This window comes from Salvelinus alpinus, chromosome 31, assembly GCF_045679555.1.
Source record: "Salvelinus alpinus chromosome 31, SLU_Salpinus.1, whole genome shotgun sequence".
NCBI lineage: Eukaryota > Metazoa > Chordata > Actinopteri > Salmoniformes > Salmonidae > Salvelinus > Salvelinus alpinus.
Genome location: NC_092116.1, coordinates 27,577,299 through 27,585,742, shown reverse-complemented (window position 1 = coordinate 27,585,742; position 8,444 = coordinate 27,577,299).

Below are 8,444 nucleotides of genomic sequence, written 5' to 3'. Positions count from 1 at the left end.
CATTTGAAAGGACTGATAAAGATGCAGAAAGATGGGAACAGAAGTGACTGCTTTTAGTGGTGTAAATACAGTTGAAGTCAGAAGTTTACATACACTTAGGATGGAGTCATTAAAACTCGTTTTTCAACCACTCCACACATTTCTTGTTAACAAACTATAGTTTTGGCAAGTTGGTTAGGACATCTACTTTGTGCATGACACAAGTCATTTTTCCAACAATTGTTTACCTACAGATTATTTCACTTATAATTCACTGGATCACAATTCCAGTGGGTCAGAAGTTTACATACACTAAGTTGACTGTGGCTTTAAACAGCTTGGAAAATTCCAGAAAATTATGTCATGGCTTTAGAAGCTTCTGATAGGCTAATTGACACCATTTGAGTCAATTGGAGGTGTACCTGTGGATATATTTCGAGGCCTACCTTCAAACTCAGTGTCTCTGTGCTTGACATCATGGGAAAATCAAAAGAAATCAGCCAAGACCTCAGAAAGAAAATTGTCGACTTCCACAAGTCTGGTTCATCCTTGGGAGCAATTTCCAAACGCCTGAAGGTACCACGTTCATCTGTACAAACAATAGTACGCAAGTATAAACACCATGGGACCAAGCAGCCGTCATAGCGCTCAGGAATCAGACGGGTTCTGTCTCCTAGAGATGAACGCACTTTGGTGTGAGAAGTGAAAATCAATCCCAGAACAACAGCAAAGGACCTTGTGAAGATGCTGGAGGAAACAGGTACAAAAGTATCTATATCCACAGTAAAACGAGTCCTATATCGACATAACCTGAAAGGCCGCTCAGCAAGGAAGAAGCCACTGCTCCAAAACAGCCATAAAAAAGTCAAACTACGGTTTGCAACTGCACATGGGGACAAAGATAATACTTTTTGGAGAAATGTCCTCTGGTCTGATGAAACAAAAACAGAACTGTTTGTCCATAATGACCATCGTTATGTTTGGAGGAAAAAGGGGGATGCTTGCAAGCCGAAGAACACCATCCCAACCGTGAAGCACGGGAGTGGCAGCATCATGTTGTGGGGGTGCTTTGCAGCAGGAGGGACTGGTGCACTTCACAAAATAGATGGCATCATGAGGACAGAAAATTATGCGGATATATTGAAGCAACATCTCAAGATATCAGTCATGAAGTTAAAGCTTGGTCGCAAATGGGTCTTCCAAATGGACAATGACCCCAAGCATACTTCCAAAGTTGTGGCAAAATGGCTTAAGGACAACAAAGTCAAGGTATTGGAGTGGCCATCACAAAGCCCTGACCTCAAACCTATAGAACATTTGTGGGCAGATCTGAAAAAGTGTGTGCGAGCAAGAAGGGCTACAAACCTGACTTAGTTACACCAACTCTGTCAGGAGGAATGGGCCAAAATTCACCCAACTTATTGTGGGAAGCTTGTGGAAGGCTACCCAAAATGTTTGACCCAAGTTAAACAATTTAAAGGCAATGCTACCAAATACTAATTGAGTGTATGTAAACTTCTGACACACTGGGAATGTGATGAAAGAAATTAAAGCTGAAATAAATAATTCTATCTACTATTATTCTGACATTTCACATTCTAAAAATAAAATAAAATGATCCTAACTGACCTAAAACAGGGGATTTTTACGAGGATTAAACGTCAGGAATTGTGAAAACATGAGTTGAAATGTATTTGGCTAAGGTGTATGTAAACTTCCAACTTCAACTGTATAGTCTAGTGAGTGTGCATTTAGTCTAGTGATTGTGTATATGGTGTGTATATATAGTCTAGTGAGTGTGTATATGATGTGTATATATAGTCTAGTGAGTGTGAATATAGTCTAGTGAGTGTGCAAATAGTCTAGTGATTGTGTATATTGTGTGTATATATAGTCTAGTGAGTGTGTATATGATGTGTATATAGTCTAGTGAGTGTGTATATAGTGTGTATATAGTCTAGTGAGTGTGTATATTGTGTGTATATAGTCTAGTGAGTGTGTCTATATAGTCTAGTGAGTGTGTATATAGTGTGTATATATAGTCTAGTGAGTGTGTATATAGTGTGTATATATAGTCTAGTGAGTGTGTATATAGTGTGTATATATAGTCTAGTAAGTGTGTACATTGTGTGTGAATATTGTGTATATATAATCTAGTGAGTGTGTATATATGTTTTACGCCAACCCATGTACCCCGACCAACCACCCTCCTCTTACGTACCCTACTAAATGACTGTATACAAAATTGCGCACTTTTTCGTGTGCCTGACATGGTGTTGGTGGTAATGCAAGAATGGATGCTCTTCTTTGTTCGATAATGCCTCCATCTATACATCCTTCTGCTGCGATCCCCCTTCTCCCCTCCTCCTCCCTTTTTCCTTTTGGCAGCCCACCCCCTGACACTAGCACGAGTGGTTCTCCAGATGCAGTGTGTGTGTGTGTGTGTGTGTGTGTGTGTGTGTGTGTGTGTGTGTGGGGGGGGGGGGGGGGGGGGGGGGGGGCTCTGAGTATTTTGTCCACCTCTCCTCTGACACCACAGCTGGCGGCCCAGCCCTACATGGGTGGGTGTGTGTGTGTGTGTGTGTGTGTGTGTGTGTGTGTGTGTGTGTGTGTGTGTGTGTGTGTGTGTGTGTGTGTGTGTGTGTGTGTGTTTCTGCCCCTGCCGTGAAGCCTACTTTTCCAAACCTCTGTGCGTTTCCATGTATCCGTCTAAACCTGGCCTCTTTGTATATACATTTTGCCTGTATGTTTGTGTGTGTATGTTCCTGTCCGTGGGTGTGTATGTTCCTGTCCGTGTGTGTGTGTGTGTATGTTCCTGTCCGTGGGTGTGTATGTTCCTGTCCGTGTGTGTATATGTTCCTGTCCGTGTGTGTATATGTTCCTGTCCGTGTGTGTGTATGTCCTGCGGTGGGGCCGCCCTGTGGCCAAATATGGGAGGCAAAAGTTCACAATCTACATTCCTGCCATGTTAGGTATCTGAGCAGGGGGAATACATCAGCAAAACACACACACACACACACACACACACACACACACACACACACACACACACACACACACACACACACACACACACACACACACACACACACACACACACACACACACACACACACACACACACACGCAGTAGTTGAACTGGAGAACTAGACGAGGGGTCTTGATGGGACCCTATAGGCTTCCCAGTGGGCAGCATACAGGAGGGAGGGGAGGAGAGAGGGGGTGGGAGGGAGGGAGGGAAGGAGAGAGGGAGGGAGGGAGGGAGGGAAGGAGAGAGGGGGAGGGAGGGAGGGAAGGAGAGAGGAGGGAGGGAGGGAGGGAGGGAGGGGGAGGGAGGGAGGGAGGGAGGGAAGGAGAGAGGAGGGAGGGGAGGAGAGAGGGGGGGGAGGGAGGGAGGGAGGGAAGGAGAGAGGGGGTGGGAGGGAGGGAAGGAGAGAGGAGAGAGGGAGGGAGGGAAGGGAGAGGAGGGAGGGAAGGAGGGAGGGCGGGAGGGAGGGAGAGAGGAGGGAGGGAGGGAGGGAGGGAAGGAGAGAGGGAGGGAGGGAGGGAGGGAAGGAGAGAGGGGGGAGGGAGGGAGGGAAGGAGAGAGGGGGGAGGGAGGGAAGGAGAGAGGGGGGAGGGAGGGATAGAGGGAAGGAGAGAGAGGGGAGGGAGGGAGGGAGGGAAGGAGAGGAGGAGGGAGGGAGGGAGGGAGGGATAGAGGGAAAGGAGAGAGGGGGGAGGGAGGGATAGAGGGAAGGAGAGAGAAAGGTCGAGAGAGAAAGGGAGAGAGAGAAAGGGAGAGAGAGAAAGGGAAAGAGGGGCTGTAAAGGGACAAACCTCTCACCTGCGAACTGGACATGTTTTATTGAAGGGCTCAGCAATTATTAGAAACATACACTGATGAATTACATTTCATACTTGGGGATACGTCTCAAATGGCACCCTATTCCCTATTTAGTGCAATACTTGGCACCCTATTCCCTATTTAGTGCACTACTTGGCACCCTATTCCCTATGTAGTACACTACTTGGCACCCTATTCTCTATTTAGTGTACTACTTGGCACCCTATTCCCTATGTAGTACACTACTTGGCACCCTATTCCCTATTTAGTGTACTACTTGGCACACTAATCCCTATTTAGTGCACTACTGGCCCTGGTATATATGGAATATTGAGCTATTTGGGACCCAATGCAGGAGTTTGGATTTTACGCTAAAATCATTGTTTTTTCTAGTCCTAGTTTTCTTGTCGTCTCAATACGCCTCCCTGTCTGAGTAACTCCACCAAAACAGGTCAACAGAGAGAAGAACCCAAAACACACTGACCTCATCCTCTCTCCCACTCACTGTGGCAGCTGTGGAGAGTTTGTGTGTGTGTGTGTGTGTGCATGTGTGAGTGAATGCATGAGTGCATGAGTGCATGAGTGAGTGAGGGAGTGAGTGAGTGCATGAGTGAGTGAATACATGAGTGAGTGAGTGAGTGTGTGTGAGTGCATGAGTGAGTGAGTGAGTGATCATGTGAGTGCATGAGTGAGTGAGTGAGTGAGTGTGTGTGTGAGTGCATGAGTGAGTGAGTGAGTGAGTGATTGATTGAGTGAGTGAGACCATGAGCAGTTCCTTCCCTTCTCCATACTCTTCTCCTCCCATCATTCTGGTACAAGTTGATCTTGGTTTCATCTGACCATAGGATGTTGTTCCAGAACAGTACAGGCTTTTTTTAGATGGTTTTCAAACTCTAAAGTGGTCTTCCTGTTTTTGAGGCTTACCAATGGTTTACAACTTGTGGTAAACCCTCTGTATTTACTCTTGTGAAGTCTTCTCTTGATTGTTGTCTTTGACACAGATGTGCCAACCTCCTGGAGGGTGTAATTAATCTGGCCAACTGTTGTGAAGGGGGTTTTCTTCACCAGGGAGAGAATTCTTCTGTCATCCACCACAGTTATTTTCTGTGGTCTTCCGGGCCTTTTGGTGTTCCTGAGCTCGGCAGTGTGTTCTTTCTTGTTAAGATTAAGAATGTACCAAATAGTTGATTTGGCCACACCTAATGTTTTTGCTATCTCTCTGATGGGTTTGTTTTGATTTGTTCAGCCTAATGATGTCTTGCTTCACTGGCAGTGACAGCTCTTTGGACTTCATGTTGAGGGTTAACAGCAACAGATTCCAAATGCAAATGTCACACTCGAAATCAACTCCAGACCTTTTATCTGCTTACTTGTAAATGAACTAATGATGGACTAACACACACCTGGCCATGGAACAGCTGAGCAGCCAGTTGTCCAATTACTTCTGGTCCCTTCAAAAAAAAGTAGGGGGGGACCACATATAAGAAGTGCTGTAATTCACCGTTCACCTGATTTGGAGGTAAATACCCTCAAATTAAAGGTGAAAGTCTGCACTTTCAGCTCATATTCATTATTTAATTTCAACTCCAATATGTTTATGGTAAACAGCTCAAATAATAGTAACTTGGTCAATGTCCAAATATTTATGGACCTGATTGTATGTGAGTGTTAGGCTGAACCAATAATGTGAATGAAGCTGACCCAATAATGTGAATGAAGCTGACCCAATAATGTTAATGAAGCTGACCCAATAATGTTAAATAAGCTGACCCAATAATGTTAATGAAGCTGAACCAAGGATGTGAATGAAGCTGACCCAATAATGTGAATGAAGCTGACCCAATAATGTTAATGAAGCTGACCCAATAATGTTAAAGAAGCTGACCCAATAATGTGAATGAAGCTGACCCAATGAAGTGAATGAAGCTGACCCAATGATGTGATTGAAGCTGAACCAATGAAGTGAATGAAGCTGACCCAATAATGTTAATGAAGCTGACCCAATGAAGTGAATGAAGCTGACCCAATGAAGTGAATGAAGCTGACCCAATAATGTTAATGAAGCTGACCCAATAATGTTAATGAAGCTGACCCAATGAAGTGAATGAAGCTGACCCAATGAAGTGAATGAAGCTGACCCAATAATGTTAAAGAAGCTGACCCAATAATGTGAATGAAGCTGACCCAATGATGTGAATGAAGCTGACCCAATAATGTGAATGAAGCTGAACCAATAATGTGAATTAAGCTGACCCAATAATGTGAATGAAGCTGACCCAATAATGTGAATGAAGCTGACCCAATAATGTGAATGAAGCTGACCCAATAATGTGAATGAAGCTGAACCAATAATGTGAATTAAGCTGAACCAAAGATGTGAATGAAGCTGACCCAATGAAGTGAATGAAGCTGACCCAATGAAGTGAATGAAGCTGACCCAATGAAGTGAATGAAGCTGACCCAATGAAGTGAATGAAGCTGACCCAATGATGTGAATGAAGCTGACCCAATGAAGTGAATGAAGCTGACCCAATGATGTGAATGAAGCTGACCCAATGAAGTGAATGAAGCTGACCCAATGAAGTGAATGAAGCTGACCCAATGAAGTGAATGAAGCTGACCCAATGAAGTGAATGAAGCTGACCCAATGAAGTGAATGAAGCTGACCCAATGATGTGAATGAAGCTGACCCAATGAAGTGAATGAAGCTGACCCAATGAAGTGAATGAAGCTGACCCAATGATGTGAATGAAGCTGACCCAATGATGTGAATGAAGCTGACCCAATGATGTGAATGAAGCTGACCCAATAATGTGAATGAAGCTGACCCAATGATGTGAATGAAGCTGACCCAATGAAGTGAATGAAGCTGACCCAATGAAGTGAATGAAGCTGACCCAATGAAGTGAATGAAGCTGACCCAATGAAGTGAATGAAGCTGACCCAATGAAGTGAATGAAGCTGACCCAATGAAGTGAATGAAGCTGACCCAATAATGTGAATGAAGCTGACCCAATGATGTGAATGAAGCTGACCCAATGAAGTGAATGAAGCTGACCCAATGAAGTGAATGAAGCTGACCCAATGAAGTGAATGAAGCTGACCCAATGAAGTGAATGAAGCTGACCCAATGAAGTGAATGAAGCTGACCCAATGAAGTGAATGAAGCTGACCCAATGAAGTGAATGAAGCTGACCCAATGAAGTGAATGAAGCTGACCCAATGAAGTGAATGAAGCTGAACCAATGAAGTTGTTACAGACGAGACAAACACCTCTTCTATCAACACTGCAAAGTTGTTCCTGGGACCTGGAGATAAATACTTTTAACCACTAACTCTAACCCTGTGTAATATCATCAGTGAGTAAACAAATACAAAGTCAGTTAGGTTTAATGTGAGGTGAAGGCTCAAGGTCATCAGTTCTGACATATTTGCATCTTTTGTCCAATTTTCACCACTAACCAACTCTAACTTGGATATATTGTCACTAGCAAGCAGTAAATCGTTGGATCTGGTTCATTTGATTATATGCAATTCAATATTTGAAGATTGCAACCATATTACAAGAAATACAAGTTATTTATGGAAATTATTAACAAGCCATTGTCAACTTTCTGTCATCTATGGTTATTTTGCTCGCTGTCACCCTATGTTACATATGATTGATTTTTGTTTGCAAATGCAACTGGGGCCATGTAAATAATGGCTTTGAATCCACCTGCCCCTACCTACACCTTACCTTAGGCACTTCACCATAGAAATATAATTACTATTATATTGCAGAATTAATTGCCTGGTAACTTGGAATTTCCAGTCAGTCCATCATTCTACAGATTCAAAATTGGTCTACTACCTACATCATCTGCATTATGACAGCTGAATCCCCATAGTAACAGCTGCATTATGACAGCCCCTTAGTAACAATGGCAAAATGACAGTCCCTACCTAATAACTGCACTGGAACACAATCATTTCGCTAAACCCGCAATAACATCTGCTAAAAATGCGTATGTGACCAATACAATTTTTGTTGTTGTTGATAACAGTGCCAATATGATAGCCCCATAGTAACAGTGCCATTCCAAACATGAAAACCGTGAAAATAAACCAAAATACACAACACAGCGGAATATAAAGTGCATGGCCACCGGTGGCGCTTGTTTTGATCCTAAAATGAAGAAAATCTATGTGAAATGGAAGGAGTAGCCTTGACCGTCCCGCGGCTGAAAGACTTACGGTATTAGACTATAGCTAATATCGATGACTTAGCTACCATTTATAATGGTTGGATCTTGAAATGATCCTATAAACGTTATAGGCCTACTTTTTAAACGAATGAGAGCCCCATCCATGTATTTTCCCGTGTCTATTCCTTGGTTGTCAGTGTTATAGCTATAGTAAACGTTATGAATGAATGATTTGCTGTTTATATTATAGCTATAGTAAACGTTATGAATGAATGATTTGCCGATTATATTATAGCTATAGTAAACGTTATGAATGAATGATTTGCTGTTTATATTATAGCTATAGTAAACGTTATGAATGAATGATTTGCTGTTTATATTATAGCTATAGTAAACGTTATGAATGAATGATTTGCCGATTATATTATAGCTATAGTAAACGTTATGAATGA